This window comes from Thamnophis sirtalis, unplaced genomic scaffold (assembly GCF_051295495.1).
Source record: "Thamnophis sirtalis isolate CommonGarterSnake01/CBP01778 unplaced genomic scaffold, rThaSir2_p1.2 scaffold_1, whole genome shotgun sequence".
NCBI lineage: Eukaryota > Metazoa > Chordata > Lepidosauria > Squamata > Natricidae > Thamnophis > Thamnophis sirtalis.
Genome location: NW_028261381.1, coordinates 104,065,096 through 104,083,295, shown reverse-complemented (window position 1 = coordinate 104,083,295; position 18,200 = coordinate 104,065,096). Strand labels below are relative to the sequence as shown.

Genomic DNA, 18,200 nt, shown 5'->3' with positions numbered 1-18,200 from the left:
TCTCTTATGTACATTGGGAGCATATGCACCAAAGACAAATTCCTTGTGTGTCCAATCACACTTGGCCAATAAAGAATTCTATTGTATTCTATTCTATTTTATGCTATTCTATTCTTTCCTATCCTATTCTGACTAACCATTATTAGGTGAACACTTAACTTGTTGATTTTGATACAAGGGCCATTAGTTGTTATAGAAGAAGCGGGAGAACATAAATTCTCCACCTTTGCACATTGAGGTTCATATGCCCACCACTATTCTTACAAACCCAGTTTTTCCCCTAGGCCTTGGGTTAAGATTGCTGGATAGTCCCCTGAAGAGGCATGCAGAAGGATAGTTTCTTTTTCTTTGGATAATTTTTTATTTTTTTGGACAATTTTGTTTTAATGGAACATTTCTTTAAAAAAACCTTCTGAAGGAACCCAGAAACATCTAGAGATAGGTAATTTTCAAAATGTAATAAATAATGTTCCATATCCTAAAATGCATAGCCTTCTCTTTGTCCCTTGGGTAAAGCATTTACTTTAAAGGGCAAATCTGTCAACATGCAAACTAAGAATGAAACAGCTTAAGAGGACCCACTGCTTGAAGTGGGTAGACTTGTTGCTCTCCTCATTGCCCCAGGCAGTTCTCCACAAGCACCTCCATTTACCCTCCAACTTCTTGTCCATCCCATAGGCAACCTCAGGGCATCCTCAGAGCAGCAAACTGTGTGAGGGTTTGGATGCACAGCGTATTGTAACTGCGTGAGAGTGACCCATATACTGCAGCTGCCTGAGGAGAGAAACTGCTACAAAGAGTGACCTGCCTTAGGCACAAGGAAGAGTCAGCTCTAGTAGGTTAGCAAATGGTTGGAAGTTGCAAGTAAGGGCTTGGTGAAGGTGCAGTCAGAAAACCTTGCTTCATTCTGACCAATCAGGGCCAGCCCTGCTTAGCAATATTGTCCAGGGAAGCAGATGTTCTCACTCTAAAGCAAGCAGCACCATTACCATGGCAAATACACTTGTACAAATAACAAATGAGAATTAGGCAAAGAGTGGGACAAGCAAAGTAGAAATGTCTTGTTTAGAAGCACTGAATATATAAACGCCTAGTAAGGTTCAAAAATGGTAAAATATGCTATAAATGCAATTTCCCCCGTAAAATAATGCAATTGAAGAACACATATCTTCCCGTATTATTAAACTGAATTGATTTACCCTTGGTCTTTGAAGTGTTTCTGGGATGAATAAGCAAATCTTTTCATGTCTTAGGTAGTCCAGTCAATGATAATTATATTTTTGGGGTCTCCTTTCTTACGCCTTCTGTTTATTTTTAGCATGCAAGAAATGGAAACTTTTCCCCTCCAGAAAAATGTCTAACATATTATAGTAGTGCTTAAAAATACATACAAAAAAGGTCTCTGTCAGAGTGATGACAGTAAAATTAAAAAGCATATAAAGTAAGATCTATTTTGAAAGTAGTAGGTAGTTTCTCAAGAGCAATGCTGATTAAAACAATAATTGCTTTCTCTACACAACATGCTTGCCTCCCTTGTTTTTTTATTCTTCTTCCTTCAATAACTTATAACCTTTATTTTACTAGTTCTTGCCTTTGTAATATTATTTATATGAACCAAAATTTTATAGAATCATAGATTATATGAATCAGAGCCATGACGGCAAACCTATGGCATGTGTGCCACAGCTGGCACGCAGAGCCCTCTCTGTGGGCACATGCGCCATCGCCAGCTGCACTTCTGAGTTCCATCGCACACATGCGTGGAGACCAGCTGGTCTATGCAATGATACCATGAGAAACTCAATACAGTCTTTACTGAATTTTAGGTATATGATATCTGTAGCATTTTCTTACTCTACCAAACTGCAAAAAGGGTATATTCTTATAAGACTAGCTCTTGACCAAGCAATTCCGGCTTTGCATAAAAGTGGCATTTTTTCTAAATGGTTGAAGATACGTAGCTTGACATTCTACTATCTTGTGCATTAGAAATATTACACTATATGATATATAGTATTCTGAGTCCTCTCTCTTCCCTTTCTCAAAATTGGGATTATGCTTGCTTTTTTTGCTAACTCATGCAAATTCAATTATGAATCATGGTTTCTGTCCATCCAATAGGATCAAGCAGAATTGGTGTGCTTCCGATCCCTTCACCATCTATTGGGACTTATAATTTATTGGGAAATATAAACACCCCCCCCCCCCAACATTAGAGCTCCAACTAGCTCAGTTTTATGATGTCCTGGAAGTCTTTACAAGCCAATTGTTTTTCATTAATGTGGATCATGGTCTAGGAATTAAGATCTTTCTTGCTCATTGTGGAGGATTGATGAAAATGCTACTGACAATCCCAACAACTTCACGTTCCAATCCAGGGTTTGATAGTCACTTGTAATTATCTGCATTATTCATTCTTCTATCAATGCTATTTGTCTCCACATGGATAAGCAGGAATAGATGGCAATTAATCATTGTGATGATTGCTCCTCATATCCTGGATATATGTATCATGAAGACAGCATTCAACTTGTGATGGTTTGAAGAGTTCATACTGTACACAGCTGTTTCTGTCCTTTGCAGCAATGAAATTCCTACTACCTTTACTCATCCTCCTCAGGGAGAGTTTTGGCTTTGTTGGTTTTTGTGGAGTTAAAAAGTATTTGAGTGATGTAATTATTTGTTAGACTCCAAAAACCAAGAAAACATACACAGAATCACTTCTAAGCAGTTTCTTTTATTGTTCCTCACCTGTGGACAAAAATTGTGCCAAATTAAAGTTAACTACTTGCATCCTAAATGATAAACTTCTAGGGAGCAATTATCTTGACCCGCTTTCTTCCGACTAAAGTATCTAAACTTCACTTTCTCTTGAATGTAGCCTCTTCCTCCTAGGAATCCAGACTATGTTCTGCCATACTATTTAAGATAGTTAAAATTATTTTCTATATCCAGAATGTAACATCTGTCCTTTCTTGCCACAGGTGTCCAAGTATTCCATTTGTATTTGCCTTTTTTTCCCCTTTTGACCTTGCTCCTTGATAACTCCTTGATCCTGGCCTCCTCAGTGATGTCATTCTATTGCTGTTCATTCAATATCAGTTTGTTCCTCACTTTCCTTGAAGAAACACTGATTTCTAAAGCATTCTCAAGTTTGTCTTTGCAATTGGTATAATTAGCCCATACTTCTCGTAAAAAGACAAACAGGCATTTTGAGTTACCCTTTCTTTCTTTTTCTTTTTTTTAAATAGCAGAGTTGGAAGGGACCTTGGAGGTCTTCTAGTCCAACCCCCTGCTTAGGCAGGAAACCCTACACCACTTCAGACAAATGGTTATCCAACATCTTTTTAAAAACTTCCAGTGTTGGAGCATTCACAACTTCTTGAGGCAAGTTGTTCCATTGATTAATTCTTCTAATTGTCAGGAAATTTCTCCTCAGTTCTAAGTTGCTTCTCTCCTTGATTAGTTTCCACCCATTGCTTCTTTTCCTGTCCTTGGGTGTTTTGAGAATAGATTGATCTCCTTGTCTTTGTGGCAACCCCTGAGATATTGGAAACATTGCTAGTATATCACCCCATTTCCTTCTTTTCATTAAACTAGACATACCCAATTCCAGCAACCCTTCTTTATGTTTTAGCTTCCAGTCCCCTAATCATCTTCGTTGCTCTTCTCTGCACTCTTCCTAGAGTCTTCTGTTTCTTTGATGTCTATCTTTGGTATGGTAAAGCAATGTTATTAGTCTAGATTTCCAATAATTTTAAGTTTTGATGCAGAGGTTTTTAAAATGCCTTATATTATAGTACTAGCAAAGGCATAGGCATAGTTGCTCAAAAAGGCAGCAGTGGTTTCTTAGATTCCCAGACTGCTAACCAGTCAATAGCTTACAATAATAACTGTATAATGAAAGTGATGTTTATCTTAATATCTTTAACATGCCTTACAACTGCACCATTAATTATAAGTATTTTGATGTACTATAAATGAGTAATTAATTGAAAAGTGTTTTTCTTTTGGCCTTGCCTTGGCCTTGTAACTGTCACTGAGTAACTTTAATGCATTAATACATGTATATGTATTTATAGAAGAACAAGAACAAAAGAAAACAATAAGAGAAATACACACAAGGATGGTCTTATTGAATGAAATGTTCTGGAATGAATTAATTTTCATTATAATAATTTATAAGAGGTTCTGCACCTGTGTGGAAGATTTCTCCACATACAGACATGTCCAACTGAACAATTAGCATGTTGATCAGAAGGCTAGCAGTTCAGTGGTTTGAATCCCTAGTGCTGCATAACGAAGTGAGCTCCCGTTACTTTTCCCAGCTTCTGCCAACCTAGCAGCTCGAAAGCACATAAAAAATGCAAGTAGAAAAATAGGGACCACCTTTGGTGGGAAGGTAACAGTGCTCTGTGTTCCTTCAGTATTTAGTCATGCCAGCCACATGACCATGGAGATGTCTTCAGACAGTGCTGGCTCTTCAGCTTAGAAACAGAGATGAGCACCACCCCTAAAGCATGCATGTGCTGGGAAACCTTTATCTTTACCTATTTTGGGATGGACTGAAGATTTGGTGATTTTTCTGGTTATGATGTCCCAGATAAAGCAGGCCTGCTTGAGGGCTGGACCCTACTCACAAACCACTCCTAAATTGGAAGCTTAACTTGAAATCCTCATCAATCAGCCTGATTGGTGTGGACAAGAAGAGAAACAGAACATTCTTCTGCCCCTGGAGCACTTGCACTTAAGCATATCCAATTTACACATTAATGGCACAATCATGTAAACATACCAGGCTATAAATGATATAATGATCCTTTCCCCTTCCTCTTGTTTTTTTTTTTGTCTTTCAGTCTGCACTAAAAAGCCTGCAGGCTGAATATCTTCCTTACAATTTTTCTTTTCAGTATTGTGATTTCTTTACTTAATAGCAGAATACATAATTATAAGCATTATTGTCTCCTGAACTATTATATTATGTCCAAAGCACAATGGCCTGCCATCAAGAAAGGAGCAAGGATAGGCCACAGGTAGAAATACAAAAGGTTCAGAAATGGGTGATTTGAGGAACACAGATGCAAAAGACAATGATACTGAAGTGCTTTGGGAGAAATGTTCTCATAATGGTTGTTGAGTCCTGAACCTCACTTGATTTCTTTGCAATTTCAAAGAAAAACAGCCCCGAACTCCTCAAAGTGGAGATATACCAATGTCTTCAATGTGACAGATTTTAAAGCTTTGTCTCTACAAATGTTTCTTGCAGTTACAGTTAGAATTTTATAAGAGCTGTGATAGAAAGCAGCAGCTTAGAATGCAACACTTACTAGGGTAATGTGTCTATTCTAAAGTCAACCAATTAATTTCAGTGAGACTTACTCCTAGATAAATACATGTAACAACTGAGGCCTCAAAGTCACATAATTCTCCTCTTACCACCAAAATACACTGACCAGAATTTTTCCATAACTTGAGACTGAATTGTTTCTGTCATAATTTCTTTCTATTTTTTGAAGCCTGACTCTTGCTGTATCTCTTTACAGCCAAATACAATTCTCCAAATGAAAAAAAACAACCTGTGGAACTCTGAGCCAGCAAGGCTCTCTTACTCACCAAATGGGCTAGATAGAAGTTCATTTTACTTTTAAAACTCACCTTCACAGATATGATGTTACAATTGGCCCAACAAACCCAGGACTTCCTACTGTAGATGCAAGGAATATATTATTGGAAAGCTCATCCTTTCTCTGCATCTTTCAGCCTGTTTTGAACACTATGGCAAATGGCAGAAGACTGATACAGGAACTAGTTGTGGTTTTTCTATACCTGGTTTTGGTTACCTGGCTCAGTTAAGTAAGTCGCAGCGCTTAAAGAGACAAAACAGAACATGTCTCCTTTTTATTCTGCTTCCCTCTCTTCAAAATGTTGTTTAGATAGGAGCAAAGCTTTTCTATCCTTGTGCATTTCTCAATAAATTTCCCCTTTCATTCAAATGTAATGAATGTTTGTCAGTGTCTGCTGCATAATTACTCAGTATTCTTCCACTACTCATCATATATTGAGACCATCTCTAACTGAACTCATCTCTCCAGCACATATTCTTGTTTGTTCCATTTCCATGTATCTCATTAATTTAAAATTCTCTGAGTATTCTTGAATATTTCTTTTTGATGATCTCAAATATAGGAAGAATTCATAAAAGGGCACATATTTCTGGGAGAAAATAGTAGATTCATTGGGACTTAAAAGCCAGAAGTGGTTCATTTTCAATGTTGGAAACAGGAAAGGAGTAGGAGTAAGCTCAAGGATGTATATTTATCTCATTCAATCTGACTCATTCTCTTCCCTTCCTTTTTGCTTAAAGTAGCTTGCATTGAATGCAGAGAATACTATCTATGCTGATTGAAATTTATTAGTAGCATCAATACAAAACCTTGGTACTTCAATATCAAACTTGCTTCCTTTAAAGCAACATCAGAATATGGCATATCCTTCAGTTGCCATCTGTCTTTCAGATCTGACTTCTTGTATCACTTTAGGCAAATAATTGTAGTGATGATGCCAAATGGTTGTCTGTTTGTTTGTCTGTCTGTCTCACAAACAAATCTATCTATCTATCTATCTATCTATCTATCTATCTATCTATCTATCATCTATCTATCCACCCACCCACCCATCCATCCATTCATCCATCCATCCATCCACCCACCCACCCACCCACCCACCCATCCAATCATGTATCATCTATCATCTATCATCTATCATCTATCATCTATCATCTATCATCTATCATCTATCATCTATCATCTATCATCTATCATCTATCATCTATCATCTATCATCTATCATCTATCATCTATCATCTATCATCTATCATCTATCATCTATCATCTATCATCTATCATCTATCATCTATCATCTATCATCTATCATCTATCATCTATCATCTATCATCTATCATCTATCATCTATCATCTATCAATCATCTATCATCTATCTATCTATCATCTATCTATCTATCTATCTATCTATCTATCTATCTATCTATCTATCTAACATCTATCTATCCACCCACCCACCCACCCACCCACCCACCCACCCACCCATCCATCCATCCATCCATCCACCCACCCACCCACCCACCCACCCACCCAATCATGTATCATGTATCATGTATCATCTATCAATCATCTATCAATCATCTATCATCTATCTATCATCTATCTATCTATCTATCTATCTATCTATCTATCTATCTATCTATCTATCTATCTATCTAACATCTATCTATCCACCCACCCACCCATCTATCATCCATCCACCCACCCATCCACCCACCCACCCACCCACCCACCCATCCATCCAATCATATATCATCTATCATCAATCATCAATCATCTTTCACATTTCTTAGGGCGATCTCCCTCAGAGAGATTTTTGGCTTTGCAAAAGCATCATCAAACTCACTTTGTTGGAGGATAAAATCACTGCAAACGCCAAACTGTACAAATACTCTGCAGCTCATAAAGCAGAAAAATGAACATTTGATATAAACATAATTTGAGGGAATAAAAGCTCCAGGCAACCTAATGGTGAAATACACTGGTTACCTGACCTATCGCAGAAATAAATCTGCAGCATGCACCAATTACATCCAGGCCCCAGTGTGAAAAAACATCCAAAATGAGATCCTGAATGAAGGAATATAAACCTTTAACAGGGAAAAATTTACAATACCCAGAGGCATTGCTTTTCAGAGGTCACCGCAGCTGTAGTTTAATTGCCTGCCCTATTAGCAGAGCCCAAACATCGTGGATGCTGTTCCTGGGTAGAGGAGAATGATAGGAAGAAAGCTCTTTTAGGTACTGAACTGAAGGGAGGCTTGGGTAATGACTGCAAAAACGTCCACTTTTCACATTATTATTCAAATGATGAGGCTATTGTTTTCCATCATGCACTTCTGTAAGAGAGTCTAGCTAGAAACCCTGGGTGGACAGCTGTTGGAAGAGCATGCCAGGTAGAGCTGAAAGGCTAAACTGGAAACCCCAATGTCACAATACTGGAGACACAGACACTGTTTTTCCCAAACTGCCTCTGGGCATGACAGTTCATTCCTGTACTGTCTAAAGTAATATTGGTTCTTTGGCAGGTCTGACATGTGTATCATGTCATACAGTTTTATGCATTCTCTAGCATCTAAGATACAAATCAAGTTGGCTGCTATTCAATAAAAGGAAGCTTAGCTGATTAATTATAGGAGTTTCGGCCAATTAATTGATGAAATATTCACACCATTACAGATGCATAATATTTATCTTCCCACAAATCCATGATTTCAGAATCAGTCTCCCAGAAAGTAAGTATCTGCTTTCAGGGGAGTTATTCTGAAAGAGTATCGGAGAACCCTGTTGAGCAGTACCAACCCACAGGCACCAATCCTACATTTGTATAAGTGAAGGCCATGTTTATATACTCTGCTGAAAGCACAGAGGTTAGGCACCGGGTCTATGAACTGAGATGGAACATTTAATCTATCTACTGCAAAGGGTGTCACAGAAGAGAAAATGTTATTTTGCACTATTTCAATTTAACTAGAAGACTTTGTAGGAGAAAATGTTTCTAAAGTGCCCTCTGTATAGATATCTAAAAAGAGAGAGAGAGAGAGAAACAGCTGCTATTATGCTATATTTGACAAGATTCAGTAGCCTTTAAAATGGTCTCCAAATCAACAAGCAAGGCAACAATGCCACTGTGATATCTTTCTTCAGACCATACTCCACAAATATGTTACAATCATCCTTACTAATTGAAGATTATCAGGCCATTTTATGGAAAGCCCCATTTAAAAAATCCCTCCAAAATCATGATCGAAACTGCAGTCAAGTTCAACTAAAATTGGTAAAAGTTCAAAGGTGAATGTAAGTAGCTTTAGTTTCCACTAATTGTACGTCTTATCTGTTATCATAAGCAACGTGCACATAACCCACTTCCTTGGCACACTGTATTGAATAAAGCTCTCTGCATTCAATAACTTGGCAGGCATGCACCAATAGTGAGGAAAACTTCTCACCTGGGAAGAATGGATGGGTCTTAAGGAAGAGCTTCCACGTATGCAATACTATAGTGTGTTTTGGGGGTGGAAGGTTGGAGGTGACTGTAGCACATACAAGGACAGGTTAATAACTTATGCAAACTTGCATCCCTTGACATTTTTTTCAGTTCATTGATTGATTAAGGTAAAGGTAAAAGGTCCCCTTGCACATATGTGCTACTCTTTTCTGACTCTATTGATTGATTACGTATCATCAAATCATTTTTGATTGCTAGTGACCCAGTGGCTGGTGGCTCTTATTGTCACTACCGGTACGCTGATCATGCGCTCACACGTTCTGTACGCGCAAGTGCCTGACTTGTGCTGTGCACGCATGCACAATCCACCGCCCCTGAGACAACCAGCTGATTGTTGGAGCTCGTGCAGGCACCGCATGCTCTGCACACATGCGCACTTTGCCGTTTGCAATAAAAACAGGCAGGTGGGCCAAAGGAGCCATGGTATCAGTGCGCTCTCAGCTGCTCCGCACCACTAGCAGTATGGCAGTACTGGGCCCTACCCGCAGCAACCCACCTCTGTAGTGACCACATAGTTAGATTTCAGTTCATGGGGAGATCATATATAGTTCTTCCTTTAATAGAGTTGAATTGCTGGGATTCAATTTCAGCTTTGTGCCCTCTTTATCATTCTAGATGAAATGACGACAGATTATCATATACTTTTTTGGCACAAATGCCTAAAGGAGTTAAAGGAAGTAATAAAATAAGGATAATCCAACTCATAGAAAACAAAATCCTTTGACTTTCCAACGTTTGGGATAAGCATTGACAGAAATAGACCAACATTTGTTCATACCACCTATTGTTCCTGATGAATAGCAATAGCAATAGCAATAGCAGTAGACTTATATACCGCTTCATAGGCCTTTCAGGCCTCTCTAAGCGGTTTACAGAGAGTCAGCATATTGCCCCCAACAATCTGGGTCCTCATTTTACCCACCTCGGAAGGATGGAAGGCTGAGTCAACCCTGAGCCGGTGAGATTTGAACCGCTGACCTGCTGATCTAGCAGTAGCCTGCAGTGCTGCTTTTAACCACTGCGCCACCTTGGCTCTGTCAAGTGTATTCTCCAAATAGGGTTAACATAATTTTCCTTTCTTTATTTATCCATATTTATTTATTTCCTCCCTGTGCACAAGTTGCTTATGAACAGGTTACAAACTATCCACAAAATTTAAAGTTATTAACAAATCTCAATAAAAAGGCTCTTGATGTGTAGATTAGAAGCGCAGCCACCAAGCACTGTAGGCATACACACCAATTTAATTAACCACCACAGTGCAAATTAGGAACTTTACAAATGGTTACAAAATCAAAGAATTGTTTCCAAAGTGAACATGCATGCAAAAGGATGAGTGCAGGTGCAATAATAAGGGTCGATTTCTTGTCCCACCAAGAAGAAAATCTGAAATTGTTTTTCACCGGGTAGCTCATTCTTAGTTAATTCTTAGTGTTTTCTACACTGATTAGTTCTATCTGCTTTTATTTCAAATAAATTAACAATTTAAAAATTGGTCATCTAATTAATTTTACAGAATTAAAATAAATATCACAACGCAAATGATAATTTGAAACTTGCTAATGAAGCAAGCAGTTTCCCTTGACTAAGTTGAGCAATCATTTATTCTTTTGCAAATCATACTACTCAAGTCTGCAGATGGATAAGTTGTACGCAGCAATAGAAGTAGTTTTGGAACATTTTCATAAGTATTGAAATTGGATTAACATCTCCATTTGATAGAGTTGATTCATAATTAATCATAGCTATTATTTCATTTTTTTCCCCAGCATTAATTTCAGTTCTTCCACATCATGCATCTGAGTTAACTCTTTAAGATTTATAAAAGGAAATAAGAGATAAGGAATACGTATGCTGTCAAATATCAAGTAATAATAAGTAATTCTTCCCTTCGTTGAAATGGGAAACTGAGCTTGGAAAACCAATTGCAAACAGGTTGCAATTGGTGAGAGAGATTCTGAGATCAAACCATGCAGTGCTGTGAAAAATATCACCACCTCAAGTGGGGCCGATTTAGAATCCATTTCAGCTGTAAAGCCCAAGACTTGGGTATTATGAAGTCAACAGCTTCTGCTACTTTTATGTTAGTGTCTCCATTTCTCTTTCCTTCCATTCTGTTTTGCTCCCAGAGGCTGTTATGGTTCATATTTTTATCCTATGGATGAAATTCCTGGTGCCATGTAAGGGGAAACAAAAGACAATTTAGTCTTACACGCAATGAAAATTCTATACACTTTACGTTTAGAGTTTTAGAATGCAACCTGCTACAGGCATGATTTAAATTTCATCACATTTTCCTCTCTCCCTTCTCCCATTATTATCCTGAATTTTTAATTATTTTGTCTAATGAAGAGTTGTTGAGAACTGAAAAGGTTGCAATGCTGGTAGGTTACGTAAATTGTACTAATAGCAATAGTACCTTATATACCGCTTCATAGTGCTTTACAGTTCTCTCTAAGCAGTTACAGACTCAGCATGCTGGCATAAAACAATCTGGATCCTCATTTTTCCAACCTTGGAAGGATGGAAGGCTGAGTCAATCTTGAGCCAGTGAGAATCGAACTGCTTGCAGTTGGCAGAATTAACCAGCAATACTGCATTCTAATTACAGCACCACCACAGCTCTACTAACCTATGTTTAATTTTGATGTTATGTGATATATACTTTCACCACATTACCAACTAGGATTTATTGACAGCACAGTGTTTGAACCAGGCCATTCTGCCTTCAAATGCTACAACAAAACATAGATTAACCGACACATATAATGCTCTTTCAAATCTGAGTGCAGCTTCTCTGTGTGGTTTTCAATGGATTGCTGGTTTCAGCATCAATCTGAGCGGTTGAAATGCCATGAGCTTGATTTATCTCTGTCCACCTAGCTTGCAAAGGAAGATAAATAGGCTTCTCGCTCAAGTCAAGAGTGGCATAAGCTGAGGGATCCTTGGTGCTTTCTGAGCTTGGTTGTTTTATTACAGACATTTCATTACCCAAACTAAGTAACATCATCAGTGTGCAGTGCAGTGTAGCTATCTAGTTTGGATAATGAAATGACTGCAAGAAAACAACCAAGATCAGAGAGAACCAAGGACCTCCCATTCCAACTCTGAGCTTTAATGATCTGTGCTGCATAAAGTTTCCTGAGCTCTATTCTTGTGTCTTACAAGAATATATTTGATTCTACCTTGCCCTCTGTAGTCAGTTAGTCTTTAAATAATTTATGCTTACAATCACCACCAGTTGATTACCCATCCCTTATTTAAACTTCTGAGACACTCTGATAGCTTTTATCTATACTATCTGTTAAATAATCAAGATAAATTCATTTCATTCATGTGCTCTACATGGGGCTGCCTTTGAAGTGCATTCGGCGACTGCAGTTAGTCCAGAATGCAGCCGCGCGAGTGATAGTGGGCGCACCACGGTTCGCCCACATAACATCCATCCTCCGCGAGCTGCACTGGCTACCTGTTGATTTTTGGGTGCGCTTCGGGGTATTACTCACCATCTTTAAAGCCCTCCATGGTAGTGGATCTGGATACCTGAGAGACCGCCTCCTGCCGATCACCTCCCTCCGACCAATTAGATCACACAGATTGGGCCTCCTCCGAATTCCATCCGCCAGTCAATGCCGACTGGTGACTACGCGGAGGAGAGCCTTTTCAGTAGCAGCTCCGACCCTGTGGAACGACCTCCCCGTTGAGATCCGCACCCTCACCACCGTCCAGACCTTCCGCACAGCCCTCAAGACCTGGCTATCCCGCCAGGCCTGGGGATAAGTTTCTAATTCACCCCGCCCGAGTGTTGAATGCTGAATGAAAGTTGTGTTTTTTATTGTTTATTTTAGTCACATACTGTTCTTGTTTTATATTGCACTTCCCCTTTCCCTACGAATGTAAGCCGCCCTGAGTCACCTCAGGGAAAAGGGCGGCCTATAAATCCCAATAAATACTAAAAATACTAAATACTAATTCTCTAAAACTAGCACAATTTTGCTACATTACTGTATGTGTAAGCTTCACCCACAAATGGTTGTTCATAGTTCTTCTTGTATTTTTATTTTTATTTGCTTTATTTATTTCTATTGTTCAATGACTGAAATAAAGTTAAATTTGTCTGACTTGTTCCTACATTACTTCTTGAATACATAACTCTTTTTTGACTTATTCTCTCTCCCCTCCCTTTCAATATTTTTTTTAAAAAAAACCCAAAGTGGTAATTATAAATACAGGCTTTTCTTTCTGCAGCATTACTACATGTTGTGTATAGAGAAAGAGATAAACTGGAAGTCTCTCACTCACCATATGGAAATTGAATGAAGCCAATAAATTTGGAAATCATGGTCTCAATTTGAAATGCTGAACTTTGAGGAAACCAATCCTTTTGCATGCCAACATCTCTTTACTAAATCAACAGACCAAAAATGAAAGAAAATAAAGGCAGAGAAATTCTTGCATTAGCATCCCTCAGAAGTATAATTGTAAGGTGGCAACTTGCCATACAGCTACATAAAACACTGAATTTTGGCAACTCAATGTACAAATGGCAGGGTACCTCATTTGATACAGAATAAATTGATTTTAAATTTTGGGTTCAAGCAATCCTCTATTCCTCAAACTGATTGGTATTCAGAAAATAATTTTTAAAATAGAAGTGGAAAGTGGTTGATAACCAATTTAATGATTATCAATGTTATAATTGTAATTAGTAAGTCATGGAGGCATAGTGGTTAGAATGCAGTATTGCAGGCTAATTCTGCCGACTGCAAGGAGTTTGATTCTGACTGGCTCAAAATGGTAAAATGAGGACCCAGATAGTTGGTGGCAATATGCTGACTCTGCAAACTGCTTAGAGAGGGCTTTAAAGCACTACAAAGTGCTATATAAGTCTAAGTGCTATTGTTATTGCTAATTATTTACTATAACAGTTTACATTTTCCTAATGTATTACAAATGGATATTTTTATTTATCTCTTCAGGATTTGAGACATTATCCTGAAAAGGACAAAATCAGCCCAAGTACCCTCAGATATGTGGATTTCAGAAATTTTAATAATAGCCATGCTGGCTGAAGGATTCTTAGAGCTGTAATCCAGCTGCCTGGAGGATACACATCTGGAAAGGATACTGATCTGAATTCACTGCAATTCAACATGTAAGGCAAAAGTATATTGCTAAGTATTGCAGAAGAAAACATTTCTTCCCAATGGGGAAATTTCCCCCCGACTTCAGACTAGCAGACATCCCATAACTGTACAGTAAATCATTATAATTAAGCTTCAAAAGAACACTTTGGTAGCTTTCTTAAACTCTTGGTCTATTTCTTATTACTGCATTGTCATTTGAAATGGTTGATGCTTTAAGGCCAAAAGAAATCAGGACTTCTTTCAGAAGAAAAGGAGACGAAATTAACTGGCAATTTCTGCCCCTGCTTCCAAGGATCACTTTAATAAGAGAAAAATTTTCTAAATGCAAAATGCAAAAGATATTGGGGAGATATTAATGCACTTTGCATAATCTGGGTAGATTTTGGACCTAGAGGATCTGATTCCAAAAGTTCATATTTTGGGCTGATCAATACATTACATTATAGCGCTGATAGTATGGCAACATTTATTCAAAATACCTGTTTTTGAAAAAGAAGGAGCATAAACTTAAGAGAGGCACCTATATCAATATTGCATGAAATATTCAAATGGATCCAGTCCAATGCCTCCATTAATGACTGAGTTCTTTAGGTATGTGATCTGAGTTCTTTTCTCTTAATTTTGATAGCACTACACAAAAAGAAACAAAACTCACTCATCAGATTTACTCCCTCATACATTTACTGCAATAATCCAGGTTAGAATGCCACATAATAATAGCAATAGCACATAGACTTATATACTGCTTTTATAGCTCTCTCTAAGTAGTTTACAGAGCAGCATATTGCCCCCAACAATCTGGGTCCTCATTTTACCCACCTCGGAAAGGATGGAAGGCTGAGTCAACCTTGAGCCTAGTGAGATTCAATCTGCCAAATTGCAGGCAAGTAGCCTATAGTACTGCATTCTAACCACGGCTCATAATCAGAGGCAATTGCTACCAGCTCTACCAATTCCTTTTTGTCTTCTCCTTAGTGTATGATTAGAAGAAAGCCTCATATCTGCAGAACATGGATTTGCCTACTTTTCTTATGACAGCCAATATTCTGGACAACCACTGGGTAAAGGGAGATGAAAATGGCTTTTGCTTCTATAATTTATTTGGGATAGCAGAGAGAACTCTACCTAAGATTTTTGATGTTGCTGGCAACCTTGAGTTGCCAAGATGTCTAGTTTCAGCCTGATACCTCTGACTTCAGTATCCTAGAGTGAGTATTGTCCTTGTGTGCAAGATGTAGACTTATATTGTATTCCAAAGCCACTGTGAGAACTTCTTTTATTCTTGAGTACATTATCTCCAAAACTTCTTCAAAGATCAAACCCATCCCACAGTTCCTATAAAAGTTTGCCGTTAGCAGTATATCCTACAGAACGATGGCATTTCAAAGATCAAGGAAAAGGTTAAAATATTCCTATAAATTTATTCTTAGGACTTTTAGTGCTTCCTGTGCTGGGGGAAATGTCATTTTTCTCTGGGCTGCCTATGTTCAAGTTATGGGTGTAATATGCTTTCTGTGATTAAAAAAATATCTTCTTTACTCCCCAGTTTATGCAAATGAAATCTAATTTAATTTTTAAAGCTTATTTGTTTATTTAGATTCAATCTAAAACTCCCACATCAAATCAGACAGACAAACACAAACCACCACATATAGGAATAGAAGTGCTAATAAAAAGGAATGGCAGCAAATCAAAATAGAACTCAGCCAAGGAGCTTCTACGTAGTGGTATAAAATACCAGCCATCCTTGATGTCCTTTATTCATCACCAGAATTAAATGAAAAATTAATTCACTCACTGAATGCTCTATGCTAGCACGGAATCCTAAGATCTGGAGCATATTGGTTCAATTTGGAGAGGAGTGACAGATTTCCTGGTGAGAAAAGCATTCCATTTCATTAGTAAACTCTAGGGGTCTATTTCTACATTTTGTTAATAAAATAAAATAAAATGACTGCCTTCTTAACTTGAGGTAAATTTCATTCACAAAGACTGCAAATGTTCTAAACAAGGAACAAACAGCAATGGCATAAAAGAGCTGATATCTGTGACCCAAGTTCTTCTTTCTATCTCTTCATTCATAGTATCTCATCTCCATCTCTCCAAGCCACTGTTGTGTGCTACTTTTTTCTATGTCAGAGCTGGCTGAACTCCAATTACTTTATTCAGATGTACCACCTTGCCTTTCCTTGCCTGTTTCTTTGTAGCTGCTTACACTTACTGCTCAGATCCTACAAGCATATTTTAACTGTGAGTTCCCTAAGCCAACGGTATGATAAGCTATAAAGGAATCACAATTGCAGAAGTGACTGAGTGGCACCACGAATCTGGCTGGGGATTGGGCCAGGCTTGCAAGCATATATCCTGTATGAACCGAGGATACATTGGAATATGACCTCAGTATTCAGCCATGGCACAAATGACAGTAGGGCAGGGGTGTCAAACTCACGTCATCATGGCAGCATCACGTGACATATCAGGACTCCCCCCCTTCACTAAACTGGGCATGGGCCAGTGGTGGGTTGCCAATTTTGTTACTACCAGTTTGGGTGCGCTCGTGCACACGCACAATGCTTCTGCGCATGTGCAGAAACATCCGGGTGGGCAGATGGAACTTCCCGCTGCCACTACTATTGGTTCACCTGATCCAGGCTGAACTGGGAGCAACCCACCTCTGGCATGAGCATGGCCAGTACATGACGCATCCAGCCTGTGGATGTTTGACACCCCTAATCTAAGACATGCTTGGTGCCAGACTACTCAGAAGCAGTGTAAACCCTTGATCTATTTCTTTCCCAGTGTCATGCAACTGCACCATCTTGTGCAATTGTACTGCGTAAAATAATATTCACTTTGCTTCTTTTGGCAAGGAATCAGAAACCCAACTACATCTCTTTTATGTCCATCTTCTAGGATCCTGCAAACATGTTTATAGGTACAAATTCTTCTCTGGTATTTTCTATTTAAAATGTAAAGTGTTTTCACACCTGATTTATACATGTTCTTGTCAAAAATTTAAAAAAATGTGGAATATCTGTGATTAGTTCCAAAATTGGGTTTTCCTGGTTCTTTCCCACGAGGTAAGCATGAAGACTTGTCTATAATTATAAATAGTAGATACTATCTTGTTATGTTCCTCTTCACATGAATAGATGGCAGTTGTTTTATGGCAAGAAGATTTTTTTTCCTTACAGCAAATATGATCAATGTGTTATCCTGTGGAAATTGCTGATCAACAACTCCTGCCAGTTTTTTTAACCATTGGCCATCAAGCAGGTAAGAATTGGATTCCAACATCTGGAGAACCACAACTATTAAACCTATTTAGGTTCAAGGGGCAAATATAGTTCTTTGTTAATTTGCCTGCCTAGTTAATTTTTAAAGGGTGCCATTGTCTACTTTTTGTCCTAGGATAGGGATATTATCACAATTTTATGATCTGTGACTTCAACTCCAAAAATTCTTGAGCCAGCACGGCTGGCTCAGGAATTTGTGGAGTTAAAGTCCACAGGTCATAAGGTTGCCATCGTTGCACACCCTTGTCCTAGGGGCTCAAAGATGAGCTGGAAAGAGATGGAGCCTGGATCTTCCCCTGCTTTACATCTCCAAACATTTCTGCTTGGCCCAACAGATGTATGTCTGTTGTGACTCTATGCCCGTGATGGCAAACCTATGGCACAGCATGCACACGCTGGCTAGCTGACTTCAGCCTTCTTTTGAGACCATTTTTCACCCTGAAGCCTCCAGAGTGCAGAAAACCGGCTCTAAAGGCAAACCGGAAGTTCAGGAATGGACTTCCGGTTTGCTCATAGGGCAGATTTTAGCCCTCTGGAACCTTCAGGGATCCTCAGGAGGCTTCTCTGAAGGTTCCAGAGGGCAGAAAACAAAACTACGAGCAAACTGGAAGCTCCTGAAGCCTCCGGA

The 18,200-nt window shown here is 38.6% G+C and overlaps 2 long non-coding RNA genes across 2 annotated transcripts in view; one reads left to right on the top strand and one right to left on the bottom strand.

The window, feature by feature from the left end:
• Nucleotides 1-11,192: 11,192 nt before the first annotated feature.
• LOC148049641 (uncharacterized) overlaps nt 11,193-18,200 on the bottom strand; it is an 8,397-nt gene continuing 1,389 nt past the window's right edge. The window contains exons 2-3 of the long non-coding RNA XR_015697650.1: nt 13,432-13,534; nt 11,193-11,299 (exon numbers count right to left, since the gene is read on the bottom strand). This is a non-coding gene — a long non-coding RNA (uncharacterized LOC148049641). The remainder of the gene's footprint in view (nt 11,300-13,431; nt 13,535-18,200) is intronic.
• LOC148049640 (uncharacterized) overlaps nt 14,154-18,200 on the top strand; it is a 27,446-nt gene continuing 23,399 nt past the window's right edge. Inside the window, exons 1-2 of the long non-coding RNA XR_015697643.1 lie at nt 14,154-14,284; nt 17,471-17,552. This is a non-coding gene — a long non-coding RNA (uncharacterized LOC148049640). The remainder of the gene's footprint in view (nt 14,285-17,470; nt 17,553-18,200) is intronic.